Raw genomic sequence first — 15,813 nt, 5'->3', positions numbered from 1 at the left:
GGACGGATCAGAGCCACCCGAAACGGCCCCTGACTCCCGCAAAACACAACAGAGGTCTCGGGGCTCTTCCGCGGCAGGCACAAAAGCCAGGCCTCCCAGTCTGTCCACATACAAAAACAGGTTTATTGGGCTTTCCGCGGATGCTAAACCAAAGCCATGCCAGCACTCCTAGGCTATGCACATACAGAACACAACAAACAGGTCTCGGGGCCTTTCGGCGGCAGGCACAAAAGCCAGCACTCCCAGGCTGTGCTCATACAGACCACAACAAACGGGTCTCGGGCCCTTCCGCGGCAGGCACAAAAGCCAGCACTCCCAGTCTGTGCACATACAGAAAACAACAGGTTTATGGGGCTTTCCACAGATGCCAAACCAAAGCCATGCCAGCACTCCTAAGCTGTGCATATACAGAACACAACAGACAGGTCTCGGGGGCCTTCCGTGGATGCGGCACCAAAGCTATGCCACCAGCAGCAGTGCCAGCATTCTCAGTCTGTGCACATACGCAACACAACAGACAGTCGGAAATTAAAACACAAAGGGGCCATGAGCTGGTGTTAGAGCCTTTTACTCTAAAGCAATAAGCAGTGCTGACAGGGGCGGTAGTTGGGGGGGGAGATGGCCTGCATATTGTTTGGGTCATTGTGGGTAGCTTGGTGTGAAAGGTTGTGCGTGCGCCTACTCTAGAGCTGAGACAAATGTGAGTTGGTTTCTCCAAGGAGATGGTGTGTTGAGGGAGGAGGGGTCAGTAGGCAGCTGTGGGGAGGAACTCTGGGGGAGGGCTGTGTGCGGAGGTGAACTTAAAAGAATGTGTAAAGCTTGGGGCAGTCCTTGTTGGAGCCATGTCTATGTTCCTGTTGGGATGGAGTCTCTTCCAGAGGTAGAACACAGTGATACCAGTTGCTGTGTGTGGAGGTGGTCTGAAGACAGGATTTCAGGGATGGGCACGTGTTGACGAGGTTAAGAAGCCTCTTACAGAGAGGTAAAACACAGTGGTAACGGGGGGGGGGGGGGTAAGGATGTGTGTGGAGGTGAACTATGGTGCCAGCCTAGTTCTTTACATTGGTTGGCTGCCTCTTCTAGATGAGCAGGGTGGTACCTGGGGCTGTGGAGGTGGTGGAGGAAGAGGCAGCACTCCTAGTTGGCGAAATTTATTTTTCCTGTGTCTGTAGTGAACCTCTTACACACGTCGAACCAGGTGATATGGGGCGCTTAGAGATGTGGGTCATGGGTACAGCAAGGGGTGGGGGTTACAAGCGTATGAGGGCGGCAACGGAAGGCTCTTACCTATGTGAGACATGAACACAGTGGCGTTGCCCGTCTTGGGCTTATTGTAAATGACCACAGCGGCGGCGTTCCTGCGGGCAGCGTTGAAGACCTTTTCTTTAAAAGTGCAGCTCCCTCAGGCCACCAGCGCAATCCAGGACCAGACGGCGCTACCTCTCCTTCGCGGGGGTGGGGTGTATGAGGTCAGGCGGCAGCCCCCAGACACATAGTACTCCGTGTCTGCAGCACAGGGCTTCAGAGAGGCCTCAGGGGCCAGCGCGGCCCTTGGGATCCCCAACAGGCCCTGCACGCTCTCCTTGGACGAACTGTCCCTGTAGCGGCCACTCTCCGTGCTCCCCCAGCACCGTCAGGTTACAGACAGGGTCCGTGTAGGCCGTGTTCACCAGCGCCGTGTACCACTCCAGGGAGCGGCCCAGGCTAGGCGACGAGCAGCACAACGGCCAAGGGTGCCGGCACCCCCGCCATGGCCCTCGGTGAAATGCCAAGACTCCACCAGGCAAGAGGTGAAGGGCAGCATCGACCCGGGTACAAGGCACACGATAGTGGAAGGAAACCACCGGGCCCAGATATGTGAGGCACAGGGAGAGCAGAACAGGTGAAACTGGAGAAAGGGAGCAGGAGACACAGCCAAGCACCGCAGGAGCCAGGCCCCGGCAGCCTAAACTGAAAGCCTGAACAGGAAGCTTCCTGCTGTCCGAACACACACACACAGCACGCTGGGGGGAGGAGATGTGAAAAGGGGATGCTGGTGTACAGGCCTGGAAGCAGGCATGCACGGGCTGTGAGGGAGAGAGAGCACAGGGGGAGGGGAGGATACATGCAAGGGGGTTGCCGCCTGAACGTTTTCAGTGATAGGTAGAACAAGCTGTGGACTACCTGGCAGAAGGGAACATTTAAGGCACACAGAAAACAGACCTAAAAATGGGTGGACAATGATTGAACATAAAAGAAACAAACAATCTACCATGTGTCCAAACAGAGTTCATCACATGCATAGCTTGCTTTTGTATGTAAATTATAACCAATTATAAATTAATCATCTACTATATAACCCATCCGTCAGGAAACATATTTAGTCATACCAATAAAGCTTTTTGTGTACAAGTCAAAGAGCGCCGGGTTGCAGTGAGCGCATTTGCTGGTCCAGACATACTCTAAAGTTGTTTGCAAGTTGCATGCAATGCGACCTCGCATTCACCACCAGTGAAATGCAAAAATCAAGACACGTCCACGCAGCCGTCTCCCCCCCTGCTACCGAAGCGAAGGTCTCCTCCAGAATGAAACAAGCATTTGCAATGCAATAGGTCTCGCATTTGTGAGAGCTTGAACTATTGTCGTTGTAAATGACAACGTCTTATACTCATGTGTTTTGGTTTGGAATGGAGTAGATGTACGTGGTTTGGAGTGGAATTGTGTGTTGGATTGGAATGGTTAGTTGTGGAATTAAATTTGGTGGAATTGTGTTGTGAATAGTGTATTTGTGTAGTGGAATTATGTGGCATGGTGAATAGATAGGGAAGAGATCTGCACAGAATAGTTAGAAAGGAAGACAGAGGGATAGGTAGTTTGTGCATGAAGTGGTGAATGAACGGCAGATAGAGGAGCAGAAAGAGTGTGGGAGAACAAAATAAAGAAGTGGAGAGCAGGCCACAGACTCAAAGAGGGAGCGCCCGTGTACGCAGCAGACACCACAAAAAGAGGAGAGGGCAACCTTGGAAAGGCACAGGAAAAACTGTGCTCGAAGACCTGAAGTGAACCACATGAGAGAGGTGGAAAGTGTGTGTGAGAGAGAGCAAGAGAAGGTGTTTAAGAGAGAGGGACGAGTGGGAGGAGCACCGGGGTGGGGGGGGGGGGGGGGGAGGTTAGAGGTGCACCCGAGCATAGCATGAGGAGGAACAGGAAGGTAACAGTTAATAGAAGCCAAAAGTGTGAAATATACAAAAGATTGTTGTGAATTTCATAACCAATAACTAACCAATTAAAGAAATATGTAATTATTCAGGGCAACCTCGTGAAAAGTTTGCTTCACACACCTGTCTGCAGAACATGTGCTTTCAATACAGAGCTAAGATTGAGCATGCGATTGATTACTGGTGGGCACAGTTGGCACCCAACCCCGGCACCCCTCTCGCCTGCCATGGAAAGCTGCAGTGAGCTGACTGGGAGGGAACAAAGAAACATGGACCAGCACATGCCTGGGAGGAGTTTCACACAGTTAGAAAATGGCTTATTTCGTTATAGCACTTCAAGCTGGCAGCCCAGCATGTTCCTAAACACTTCTAGTTATTAAACCCAACTAAGCGTGCACACACTGCGATCAATGCCCTACCCTTTGAGGGCAAAATTAAAAATAACGGAAAACACGGTCACTCAACCACAACCCGTACCTCTTCTGCAGCAGCTTAGCACCAGAAAGTGTCCCTAAAGGTCACAAATGAGCGCTCTCTAAAGCTCCAGAAAAAACAAAGAATGCTGGATGGTCTCCTAAAGTACACTTGAAAATGCGCAAACCACATTAATCCCTTTATATCTTTCACAATGGCGCAGAACAGTCTTTTAGCAAGAAGCAAGAAAGTTCTAGTTCGAAGCAGTGCCAATTGTGCCGTTTTGACTAAAACAAATTAAACCTAAATATACGGATCCCAAGAGAGAGCTCCTAGTTGATGTAACCATGCTATGCTTTAGTAAACGTGAGAAGAATAATGTTTGAAACAGGGAGTACACACAATAGGTTCTGTTAAGGCAGCACGTACAATAGTTAAAAGGACAACGGCTTCAAATCGGGATGAAGATAACTTTTGTTGAGCATTAGAGATAGTTTTTTTTTTCTTTTCTTTTTCAAAGAGGTCAGTATGGCCAAACAAAATGAAATTTGGATAGGATGGCCGTAACAATCCAATGAGATTTCTCAACATGGTTAATATATTTTTTAATATTACAAGGAAATGATCTTAGCGAATGAAGCGGCGTACCTAGCCACTTTGCCGCCAGGCAAATGCATGGAAGAGCAGGGGTGGGTGGGAAGGGTGACGCAGCCCGGGGTAGACCGCCCCCCCCGCCCCCTTGCTACTCCACTGAGAAAATGACTACTTTGTAGGGGGCGGGAAGCACAGAACATTAGGCGAGAGTCCTACATTAACGCTTTTGGAAACTTCATAAGTGCGGGAAACGGAGGTGGTACTGTTGTGGCCTTGCGCCTTTTACCCTGACGGAATAATTCTTAAGATGTATTATTCTTTCAGAGAACCAAAGCCACAATACGGGCAGTGTTCCTCCCTTTGTATATATGACTGACACTTTCCTTTCAACCAATGTGTTGCACAAAAAACTACCCAGGCAATGCTGCGAAAGTCCATTACTGTGCAATATGCCGAATAAAAGCACACTAGTTTTCTCTCAAAGTATCGTAACACCTGCAAACCTCTTTCAACATACCAGTTGCGGGACCAGTGTCTTGGAACAGTGTAGCAAGTGGCACCAGAAAACCATGTGTGATCCTGAGCATCGGCTGCCAAACTTTGCAGCCGTTTGCAAGGACTGGTGATCAATGGAAGATATATTGATCCATCATGGGCAGCAATTTCATAATAAAACTAGATGACAGTGATATGTTACGGGTGAGCGTTTTCTACAACAATAGTAAAAATCGAACGGTCTATGCACGTAAATCTGTGAAAGTCATAGATTTAAGCATGCGAAAAAGTCTCTACTTTAGGGTGAAGGTTTAGCTGCAGCTCAAGTGTTTTCCCCAATGGAAACAAATCTCTTCCCTGCACACTTTTGTGGCGTAAGGGAATTTTTCACACCTAATTTGCACACCCCAGACTTTTTGGCACTACATTTCGGAGCACACAATGGTTGAGGAAACCGCTGGGGAACATCCAGTCATATGTTTGAATTTTCCGATGTTCATCGCTTTGCCAATGGCCACCTCTCACCATTGAAAACATGCATTTAGAACAGAAACAATAACATAACTGCCGAAAATCGGACCCATTTACATAGCGCGATATAGCGCGCAAAAAAAACAAGTACTTTGCTGAGGAGCGGGTGGAATAGGCATCGAAGCTAAAAGAAACAAGCGGCACTGAAAGAGATCGCTATTGTAAAAAAAAAAAAAAAAAAAAAAAAACCGCACACACCACACGCCCGCTAGTGGTGCGCGCGCCACAGCGAGCCATACGTTTTCAATTATCGCGCCCGTGTCTGGGCACGATAATTGAAACCACATGGCCTTTGGTGCACGTAAGACACCAATAGGCCATGGGCAGAGCAATGCGCCCGCCTTTGGCCTATTGCGGGCTCCGTTTAAAAAAAAGAAAATTTTTAAAAACACACGCACTCAAAGCCCAATAACAGAAGCCAAAACTAAAAAACACACGCATGAGCGTGTACAATTCCAGGGTCCGTTTCGGAACCCTGGACAAAAGGACTCTCGCTGCGCGAGCAGTTCTGCGCACTGCATCGCTAGGCACGAGACCTAAAAAAGAAGCGCCCGCCATTATTCATTAAGGGCAGCATTCCAGGACTGTTGTGTGCGGGCCGCCATGTAAAACGAAAAGCACATGGCCCGCTGAAGAAATAATTAAAGTGAAAGCGTGCATGGTGCCTCGCAGAAGAACAAACAAGCTTCCATCTCATGTCTTTATGGGGCCATGAGAAACACATGGCCCCATAAAGATAAGAAAGTGCTTTGCGACAGACGCAAAGCAGCCGAGCCAGTCCGGATGGGCCGGACCAAAAACGTGAAAAGGCGGCAACCAAAATACTCCATTTCCAATGGCAGGACACCGTTTAGCATAAACGGTGACGCCAGCCAATGGAAATGAGGGGCGGGCCTTAAAGCCCTCTGCTGGAAGTCCTTGTTAGCAATAAATCTCGTTGAGCGAGCAACGCATGCGTGCGCTGCAACACTAGGCGAGACCAAAAAAGTATTGTGGCTCTTTGTCCTGGAAGCTTTCCTCAGGAAAGTATAGGGTGCTCCTGACACTGAATGAGGCCGATGGTGGGTCTCATTTAAGGCTTTGGATTCACCACTGAGTAATACAGGATCAGGGAGACTCAAAAAACCCTGCCGGTCCAGAGTAGATTTTGTAGACTTTTCAGGAAAAACACTAGGTGGATGGTTTAAAAGTAACAATGCAGGATTATGATGGGCTTTACAATTTAGCATCTGTTGAGTAATTGTTATAAAAGATTAGAGAAAGACAAGATCAACGAACTGTACCCGGTATCAACCCTATCCTGCCCAAAACCTCAGATGATTGTTCTATGTGCACCATGTTATAAAACAGTCATTAATCATTCGTAGAACAATCTGCTTGGGGCAGGCTCGGAAGGAAACTGGCGGTATTGTAAATCACAGCCGGTTTCGTTTTGTGTATATTTTCAATCACTTATCCCTTGGATGTTCGTTGATCTGGTCCTTCTCTAATCTATCCCACACATGAGCACAAACCTGCTCTCCTTTCCTCTCCCTCTAGGAGCAACCTTTCTATCACATTATCAATTACTACGATTGTGTTTACATTGATCAAATACTTGAAATGAGACAAAACAGAAATAAAATAAGTCTTTGCTATTTTGATTAGGTGCCTTTATTGAAGAATGTGCATATATATGTTCTTGGATAAAATTATGTATACATTTATGACCATATGCAAAAATAAGTTGCATTTTTAATGTGCATTTCAAATTATAAATGAATTACTACTCAACTGTGATAAATTAGTGTAAAACTTTGACTGGCCAGGTATGTCCCAGAAGGTGAGGGAGTTTTGTAACTTGTGCCAACTGTCAAACCAGTAGCAAGACAGGTGGCCACTCAAAGCCCCTTAATTCCACTTCCAGTGGTTGGAGCTCCCTTTGAAAGGGTGTGTATTGACATGGTAGCCCCCGCTGACCCTCAAACAGCCCCAGGAAACCGATTTATACTGGTATTCGTGGATCTTGCTACCAGGTATCCTGAAGCAATTACCCTAAGGACTTCTACAGTTCCTCCAATAGCTAGAGCTCTCATTGGTACCTTTACCAGAGTGGGTTTTCCAAAGGATGTGGTGTCAGATAGACTTACAAACTTCACGTCTGGATACCTGAAACACATGTGGGCTGAATGTGGTTTGACTTACAAGTCCACTACCCCATATCACCCACAAACAAATGGCCTTGTTGAAAGATTCAACAAGACTATAAAAAGGTATGATTGGTGGACTCTCTGAAAAACTCAGGAGGAGATGGGATGTCTTACTGCCATGTCTGCTTTTCGTCTACAGGAAGTGCCACAGAAAATAGTAGGGTTTTCCTTTTTGAACTTCTGTTTAGTCCTTGCTAGGTTGGAGACCTTTAGTGCAGCTTATAACCTTGATGGTATTACTGTCTTAATCTCCTCATGGCAGTATCATCTGAGTCACCTTGGCAAGATCCTTGAGGCTCTGAGAAGTGCAGGCCTCCCTATCAAGGCAAGCAAGTGCAAGGTAGGGCAGGTCATGGGCGTATACTTGGACCACCTTATAAGGTGGTAGGTGAGTACAACACCGACAACCCAAGATCCAGACAATTCTGGACTGGGTAGCTCCAAAAACCCACAAGCATAAGCTAGATCCTTCCTTGACTTGACTGGGTTTTACAGGAGGTTTGTGAGGGGGACAAGGGTCCATTCTGACGCCCTTACAGAACTGAACTCCAAGAAGATGCCCAAGAATGTAAACTGGACCAAGGGCTGACAAAAGGCTTTTGCCAACCTGAAGGCAGCAATGTGCTCAGCACCCATTCTAAAAAACTCCAGATTATGCCAAGCAGTTCATAGTGCAAACAGATGCCTCTGAACACGGGATACGAGAGGTCCTATCCCAAAATTAATGACGAGGGCCATGACCAACCTGTTGCTTTCATTAGCAGGAGGCTTCTCCCCAGAGAACAGTGTTGGAGTGCCACTGAAAAGGAAGCCTTTGCTGTGGTCTGGTCCCTGAAGAAGCAGAGGCCATACTTTTTTGGCTCTCATTACCTTGTTCAAACTGACCACAGACCTCTCAGATAGTTAATGATAATGAAAGGTGAAAATGCTAAACTCTTGAGGTGGTCCAAATCCCTACAGGGAATGGGCTTTACAGTTCGAACACCGGCTTGGGACAGACCATGACAATGCATAAGGCCTTTACAGGTTCTTCTAGAAGGTGAAGTCTTTCTTAGTAAAAAGTTAGTTTTGTCCACTTTTGTTAGGGGGAGTGGGGGATTATGGGTGGGTTATGTAGGAAAGTGCCACTTTTTGGCATGGTCACTCCCACTTTTTGCCTGGAAACTGATGTGATTTCAACTGAAAGTGTACTGGGTTCATGCTAACCAGGTCCCCAGTTCAAGAGCTCTTTCCCAAAATTGTATAATTGTTCCCCCATTTGGCAAAACCTTTAGTAGCCTCTGTAAGTCCCCGGTAAATAGTACCCTGGTACCTAGGGCATGAGGTACTTAAGAGGGCCCCTAAGGACTGCAGCATTAATTGTGCTACCCTAACGGACCCCTCACCAAGCACATGCAAGACTGCCATTGCAGACTGCGTGTCTTCGTGTAAAACAGGGCTTTAAGTGGGCCGGGTCTCACCGGGGCTGAGCATGGGAGTTTTTTTACTGCAGTTTTTTTAAAGGGGGACACAAACGGGTCTCTATCAGGCTGTGTTTCGTGCTCTGGCGCAGGCGGTCTGTTTTTTTCCGGACTGCAGTGACAGCAGGCACATCGATGTGCATTGCTCACACTGCGCTTTCTCACTAGTTGAGAAGTTACGGCAGAACGTCATGCCAGGTGAGTGTTGTAGGGGAAGGGAAATAGTTTAAAAAGAGTAATTCTCTCTGGATTTCCCTGCTCTTTTTGAAACTCAAGAACAGCAACATTGTTGTGGCCAATACCCCTGACTTGTTGCAGGTATGATGCTACTTGTTGTATCATATATCAATACAAGTCGGTCTGCACACTATGCTAAACACAGATTTTTAGCCTACACTTTTTAAGCCATGTCCTTAATTACATTGGCCACACCCCTTTATGAGACCCCCCCCCCCCACAGCCCCCAGTTTTTTCATCCCACTGAAAGCCCTGGTGTAGACTCAAATGAAAACACAACATGTGAGAAAGTGGCTCTGTATATACTGTTCCCAAATAGGTACAGTGTGCACTGAGTCCACAAGCCCCAGAGGTTTGGCAGAGGCTAAAGTTAGATATAACCTTACTCTCTAAAGTGGTAGCTTGGTCGAGCAGTAAGGCAGTATCAAGAGGACAGTGTAAAGCATTTGTTGTACCCACTCAGTCAGCAAATGGTCTCACACACTCAAGAACTGAACTCTAAGCCAATGGTTTGTATAAAAAAAATAAAGAAAATTTAAAAAAAAATGATATGGTTGTTTTATTTTAGAACCAACAATAGGTATCAAAATATACTTTCTCAGAATGAGATACCTTCGTTAAATACTTTGCAATAGGCAATTGACTTTTGCAGATAATAGTTACAGTTTGTTGCAATAGGCAACACAATAATACATTGAGCTCAATGGGAATTTTAAGTTATATGCAATTGATTACTTTCAAGATTACTTTTCTAACTCCAGGACTGGATCCTAGATTCAGTCCTGGGACAGTTCTTGGAAACAAGGGTGTAAATTAGTTTTAGTTACTGTTGTGATTTTTAAGCAATATTTTGCTATTTTAAAAGTTGACTTAAAAACTTTTTCTGATCAAATTACCAATGTTATCCTATGGAAGGAAATTCACTTAGCAGCTAAGTGAGGTTATGGTTACTTTTTCTAGGTCAGTGTTGGATCCTACATCCAGCACCAGTGTACCACCTGTAAGCAGTTGAGAAACTGTGTTTAAGTTATACAGGCGATTTTTAAGGAATATTTATAAGTTTGCAAAATCAACAGAAGAAATTTCATAGGAAAAAAACAGTCAATGGTTCCCTATGGAAGAAAATTCAAGTTACAGGTATGGTATGTTCTTTTTACTTTTGTAATCCAGGGCTGGGCTCCTAGGCTCAGTACTGGAAAATCTATCTAAAAACAGGTAAGTAATTAAGTTTTCACAGTTGGTACGATTTTTAAAGAATATTTGTAGTTTGCAAAAATCGACACTTAGAAGAAATTTCACAGAAAAACAGTCAATGATTTCCTATGGAAGAAAATTGAGTTAGAGGTAAGTACGGTTGTGAGTACTTTTCAGGGTCAGTGATGGGCACCAAGATCCAGCACTGGTATCTCTCCTAATAGCAGGCGAGTATTTCCGTTTGTTACTCGGTTGATTTTAGGTGAATATTTTAAAATTTAGAAACTCCACACTTAACAGAAATTTCAGAGACAACCAGTTAATGTTGCCCTGTGGATGAAAAGTGAGTTATCGGCTTTTGGGTAAGTACTCGACTGGCATAGTTAAGGATCTGGGCACAGACTCGGGGGTCTCCCAGGGTCAGGCAAGTACAGTTGTTACACCCTCCGCGGCACAGGGGCAGCTGGGTGCAGAGTGAGTTAGGCCCAATGTTATCCTATGGGAGGCAGGGGGGTATTAGTTGGTGACTGCTGACTAGCAGGCCAAGCGGCTGTGGGAGCTGGGCTCCTGGTCACTTGCTCAGGGCAAATGGGGGAAGTAGGTTGGAGTAGAAGTCACACTGCCAGGGCCACTCTGGCGGCTGGGTGCAGGGTGCTTTTGAGCCTTCGGGCGCTCAATGGATTTCAATGGGAAAGCTCCAGGATGAACAAAGGCTGCAAGCGCGGGGACGAAGATTCTTCAGGTGCCACCACCACTTCGAGAGGTAAGTTGGGTAGTTGGGGGGATAGGTAGGTACCCAGGAGTTGGGCACAGGGGGCCGCAGAACGCCGGGTGCAGGGGTGCCTTTTGATGTCAGGAAATCTTACCCTCTGTTGATCGCGGTTCGGGGGGGGTACCTGGTTCTGAGGCTGCAGGCGTCGTAAGGAGCGCCGAGGTGAGTCCTTGGGTGCTGGATTGCTAAAAAGCACCCTGCACCCAGCCGCCCTCTGTCGTGCATCTTACAGTAAATCCCACACTGGCATCAGTGTGGGTTTACTGCGCTGAGAAGTTTGATACCAAACTTCTCAGTCTTCAGTGTAGCCATCATGGTGCTGTGGAGTTCGTGTTGACGACCTCCCAGCACCATATACTCTTAATGGCAGCAATGCACTTACAGTTCCCAGGAATGGACCTGGGTACTGTAGGGGCACAGGGCTCATGCACCTGTGCCCACACCTCTGGCATAGGGCACCCAGCTAGAGGGGTGACTGAGGTATGCCAGGGCAGTGTGTTGTGGGCATGACACACAGGGATGTGTGCCATGTCGACTCAGTTCAAAAGCTTTATTCGGTGTGTAATAACAACCATATAAGCGACAAAAGGAAAAACAGTATACATTATAACAGCCTCTGCAACATTCACAAAGTAAAATACATAGTAAAATATCTACAGATTTTACAAAAAGTGACATGTGCTAACGATGAACATTATGTGCAAATTACGCTATAAAGTGTTATATGCCAACTATATTCCTATTTTGGCTACTATAAAATGGCGCTTGTTAACTGTATTCCGTTCTGTGCAAATTACTTAACCGCTGTATTCCATGCACCAGTTTATTTTATATACAAACTTAAGGAATGATGGATTTCCTAGCAGCAATACTTTTTAAGATATACAACGCTACGTAAAAACAAACATCCGGGCTGTCCAGGGTAGAAACTAGCCTCATAGCATTTTTAATGGTCCGGACATTATATTTTAAAAACAGGGGTTTCAAATAAAATTTCCTTAGTGGAACATAAAATTTACAAAACATTAAAAAGTGACAACAACTTTGCTTAGACATATTATCGCAAGGACACACAGAACTAGTGCTTTTTTTTCATAATTGGGAAAGCTACAAGATGATGTCGACTCTTTGTTTTGTTCTGCACCCAGATACTGAGCGTGCAAAGGCAGTTTGTGTGTGTCAAGGTACAGGGCCTCTAAGGGTGGCACAATAAGTGCTGCTGCCCTTAGGGACCTTCTCTGGTCACAAGGCCCTGGGCACCTAGGGTACCATTTACCAGGGGCTGACAGGTGACGAGAGATCTACTTACAGCTTACCTGCTGGCTGTAATCTCCCCCTCCATTCTGTACGAACTGTAACCATCCGTTGGAATAAGGTGACGAGAGATGCCAATTGGGTTTTGGCTGTTAGGCAGTTTTTAGGGAAGGAACACAGGCCCTGGGCACAGCCAAGGGCACAACAAGGAAAAGTGCATCAGTTATCAGGCAAAAAGGGGGGGGGGTTACTGAAACCCACTTTCTTACAACATGGCATACATCTCTGTCTGCCATGTCCTAGCACTGCATGTACTAACTGTACGTCAACCACACAGCAGGCCTTGGCAGCGCTAAGGCAGGTTGCTGAGTACTACATGCAGGGGCATACCTGCATGAGCAGATATGCCCCACTGCTTCTCAGTTCCATTACTGCCAGTACAAGTGACCAGGAAGCCATTTTAGAACATGTGCATGACACTGGTGAAAACAAGTTCCACAGCTACATGATGACTTCACTGAAAATAGAGAAGTTAGGTATCAAACATCTAATTTTGGTAAACCCAAACCAATGCCAGTGTTGTCTTTACCAATACATGCACCCATAGGGCACTGTGGAATTGCCCCCTGAAAACCTACCAGCCTCTGGTGTGCTTGTAGCCTGCCACCCAAGAAGCTGTTATAGGCGGGACAAGGCAATGGGCTCAGGCTAGCTCTGTAGGTTCCGCTGGATGAGGTATTAAGCTGGGTAGGTCCTGCAGGACCAGACAGTGAGGTCATGTCAGCTCGGTGGGTCCCGCAGAACAAGGCACTAAGCTCAGGCAGGTTCGGTAGGTCCTGCAGAACGAGGCATTGACCTCAGGCTAGCATGGCAGGGTGGACTGCAAACCACAACTGAACACAGGTGGGTAGCACGAGGTCTCAGGACTGCTGTGCAGACGCAGAGTTTGTACTGAGAGTCTTGGCACGGTCTGTGGTGCAGTGCTTTGTTTCAGTTGGCACAGAGCAGTGACATGGTCGACGATCTCGACGCACAAACACTAACAAGATGCGGTCAGTAGTTGTTGGCGCAGTGACCTGCAGTTAGCGCTGCGGTGCATCTAAGAGGCTTTAGTTCGAGAAAACAGTCAGATATTCGTGCAGCGGCGCCGGAGTGTTGGCGGACGTGCTTCTCGACACTTCCACGCTGGTTGCACCTACAAAACTGATCCATGGCTGCGAGCTCACTGCATCGAAAATCTACCAAATGAACAAGAGGGGAGGGGGAAGGGCAGCACGTGGTCATCGATCGCCCATCTCACAGCTCTAGCCTGAGCAGGACACCGAAGGAGCCTCGGAGGGCTCGCCGGAAGGATCTGCCACTGCACAGGAGCTGGCCGCGGAACACTTGGCGAGTGAGTGCACACAAGAAACAATTACGTCCACTGGAGCACAAGCATCCATGGAGGGGGTTCTTCACGCACCCTTTGCGAGGAGGTTCACCCTCACCACACTGCATGGGGTAGAAGCTGGGATTCAACATAAGTCTCTGGGCCAAATATGGACAGAGTAGGGCAGCGGCAGGAGGCAAGGGTAGCCTGTGGGCAGCTGTTGTCGGAGGGCGGAGGGGACCTCCTGTCGTGTAGCTAAGCCGTCCTGGCGAGGCCAGGCTGGGAAACAGACGCCCACAGCGCCAGATACGGGTCCCGGATGACAGCCACCCTCTGTCACTCCTGTACACAGTAAGCCAATGTGCATCATAGGATTCAAGTCCAATGCTGTCTTCACAGGATCAGGAAGCACCAGAGGTGCTTGTAAATCGATGCTGGACGAGGTGGAACTGGGGTGGCAAAACGTAATGCTGGAGACCCCCTCAGGCAGAGTCCGCAGAACACAAACGCACCAAGATGCCTCGCGTACCCTCACTGAACAACTCCTCACGCGTACCCTCACTGACCAACTCCTCAAAGAACTGTTAAATGTATTTCACATAGTTCGGCTCTGCAGACACAGTACGGCTCCATCCCCGTTCTCCACACTTACGCTTTCAGAGCCCAACATACGTTTCTGTCTGCACTTGCCCATCACTGCCCCCGCACCCCGAGAGCCACTCGCCCCTCCATCGCTCTCTACCTCCCTCGCCACCAGAGAGAGTCCCGCACTCACCCGCGGTTCCTTCCCTTCACACTTCTCTCCGGGCGCCGGGTCCCCTCACACCATCCTCTTCCTCCTCGCAAGGACCTGGCTGCTCCGGGGACCGAAGAGGTCGACGGCAGCGCTGCTCAGATCTGGGGCCCATTCACCCCCCTCAACAGCCTTTCTTCTATCAAACCACCGAAGCCTCGATCTCCCAGGCAGCTCTGGTGTTATTGTTCGGGCTAAGGTTCCTGCGAGGGTCACGCGCCCCAGGCCGTGTTACGCACCGGCCTGCTTTTCCTCTTATCGGCGGTGAAGATGGAGCGATACATTCTAGTCCCGAAGCCCAGTGCGACGCCACCTCCTCCGATGTCTTCTTTGTTTTTGTTTCTGACTCTCTGAGGAGAAACGGCGGTTTCAACTGTCAGCGCGCGCGCGGCCGAGCACCCAGCTACTGACCAATCAGATACCCCGGCCTGGACGCTCACTTCAAATGATGCCGCTGATTGGCCATGAACATCAGACTTGTTCACGCGCGCGTGTCCTTACAAGAGTCTTGGCGTCATCTCTCGCTTATGAGCCTCCTCATTTGGCGTTGAGGTGTCCTCGTGGACGCGCTTACCACGTTCCCATCTACCAATTAGAGTCGTATTGCCAGGCAGACTTGACCAATGAAAAGGCGGGGGAGGGAAAAGCACGTGCTGCCTTCCAGAGACAACAAAGGGAAAATTGAGAGATGGTGGGTTGGAAGTAGTCGTCAGTCTTAGCTCCACCCCTTCCCATCTCTCCGATGGAGTCCGATGAGCACGTGTCTGCTCTGGGCGGGCCACCGAGTCAAAACAATGACGTAACCGTAGAGCTGTGCTCCGGTTGGGCCACCTGGAGGTCGGTCACAGCACTTTTCTATGGGGACAGCTGGGATCGGACTACGTAATGAATGTGCGGGCAAGAAGGTTTGCTCACTTTATTTTACGTCAGACGCAGAACAACAGGCGCGCGCCACCTGCCTGGTGGCCACGAGGCGCGAGGGGGCGCGTGCGGGCGCTCGCCCCGAGCTGTGGTAAACATGAGGTGCGCGCAGTCTGCCTTAGCTGGCACGCGGCGCTCTTTTGTTGTGACGGGAAACGTCGTCTTTTTCTGCATCCCCCCCACCCCGACTGTTTACATTTTTTGTCGGTCTCCCAGCTCCTCACCTATAGCCTGGCTGTCGAACTAGTATATTTTTGTCAGTCAAAATCGTGATCCTACATGTCACTGAATGAAAACGTAACCCTGCGAAGGGCTCTCGGCGTCTTAATCCTTTTACAGTACTTTCATGCTTTGCTGAAACCCGTCGAAGGAAGGCGACGCGGTGTTTTTGAA

General features: G+C 48.2%; 1 protein-coding gene across 1 annotated transcript in view; it reads right to left on the bottom strand.

Moving 5' to 3' along the window:
• The window catches only part of YPEL1 (yippee like 1), a 332,894-nt gene extending 317,912 nt beyond the window's left edge, over positions 1–14,982 (bottom strand). The window contains exon 1 of the mRNA XM_085635827.1: positions 14,482–14,982. The gene's annotated coding sequence lies outside the window, so the exon portion shown is untranslated. The remainder of the gene's footprint in view (positions 1–14,481) is intronic.
• Positions 14,983–15,813: the final 831 nt, after the last annotated feature.

This window comes from Triturus cristatus, chromosome 11 (assembly GCF_964204655.1).
Source record: "Triturus cristatus chromosome 11, aTriCri1.1, whole genome shotgun sequence".
Taxonomy (NCBI): Eukaryota; Metazoa; Chordata; class Amphibia; order Caudata; family Salamandridae; genus Triturus; species Triturus cristatus.
This window is presented reverse-complemented; position numbering and strand designations above follow the sequence as displayed.